Genomic DNA, 1,696 nt, shown 5'->3' on the forward strand with positions numbered 1-1,696 from the left:
GTTCTTGTTTTTTCTAGGAGTTTGAGATGTAGCATTAGTTCATTGATTTGAGATCTTTCTGTCTTTTTAATATGTGCACTCAGGACTATAAAATTTTCTCTTTGGACTGCCTTTGCTATTTCCAATAGGTTCTGATAGGTTGTGTTTTCATTTTCATTAACTTCCCAGAATCTTTTAATTTCCTCTTTTATTTCATCAATGACCCACTGATCATTGAGCAATGTCTTGTTCAGTTTCCAAATGTTTCTCTATTTTCTACTGTTGTTTTTGTTGTTGAGCTCTAGTTTTAATGTATTGTGATGAGACAGAATGCAGGGGATTGTTTCTATTTTCTTATATCTGCTGAGGCTTGCTTTGTGCTCTAAGATATGACTAATTTTGGAGAAAGTTTCATGGGCTGCTGTGAAGAATGTATATTGTGCAGTTGTTGGGTGAAGTATTCTGTAGACATCAGCTAGGTCCATTTGATCTATGGTGTGATTTAGTTCTAGAATTTCTTATTGATTTTTTGTTTGGATGACCTATCTGTTGGTGATAGGGAGGTATTAAAGTCTCCCACTACCACTGTGTTGGAATCTGTATGTACTTTTAAGTCCTTTAGAGTATGTTTAATGAAATTGTGTGCACTGACATTGTGTGCATATAGGTTGATAATTGTTATTTCCTTTTGGTGTATTTCCCCTTTTATTGAAGGGGAAATTGATGAAGTATCCTTCTTTATCTCATTTGATTAATGTAAGTTTGAAGTCTATTTTATCTGAGATCAGTGTTGTTACTCCTGCCTGTTTTGTGGGGCCATTGGTTTGGTAAATCTTCTTCCAGCCTTTACCCCCAAGCTAGTGTTTGTTTCTGTCAATGAGATGGGTCACCTGTAAAGAACAGATTGTTGAATCTTCCTTAATCCAATTTGCCAAACAGTGTCTTTTGATGGGGAAGTTGAGTCCATTGATATTTAGTGTGAATATTGATAGGTATGTGGGGATTCCTGCCATTTAGTTGTTTTTGTTGTTTAAAGATTTGATCATGAGAAGCTGAATCAATACTATTTTCTAATTCCTTGTCTTTTCTTCTGTGGTTTGATACTGCCTGTCCTCTCATGGTTTTGTTTGCTTTCATTTTCTGTGTGCAGATTTCCTTGAAGAATCTTTTATAGTGATGGCCTGGTGGTAATACATTGTTTTAGTTTCTGCTTATCGTGGAAGATTTTTATTGCTCCATCTATTTTGAATGATAGTTTTGCTGGGTAGAGTTATTTTCATTCAGAGCCCAGAATATTTCACTCAGTGCTCTTCTTACTTTTAAGGTTTCTGTTGAAAAGCTGTGATTTTGATGGGTTTATCTTTATATGTTATTGGCATTTTCTCTCTTATGGGCTTCAATATTCTTTCCCTATTTTCTGTGCTTGTTGTTTTAATGATAATGTGCCATGGGGGAGGTTCTAGTTTGGTGTCCGGGCTTCCTGTACCTGAAGAGGCAAAACTTTCTCAAGATTTGGGAAATTTACTTTATTGAATATATTATGAATCCCTTTTGCTTGGACCTCTTCTTCTTCTTCAATGCCCATGATTCTCAGGTTTGGACTTTTGATGGAGTCAGTGAGTTCTTGTATATTCCTTTCATAGGTCTTGAGTTTTTGACTAACAGTTCTTCAGTTTTTTTCTTTAATTTCCGTTTGATCTTTGAGTTCTGAGATTCT

This window comes from Castor canadensis, chromosome 3 (assembly GCF_047511655.1).
Source record: "Castor canadensis chromosome 3, mCasCan1.hap1v2, whole genome shotgun sequence".
NCBI classification, from domain to species: domain Eukaryota; kingdom Metazoa; phylum Chordata; class Mammalia; order Rodentia; family Castoridae; genus Castor; species Castor canadensis.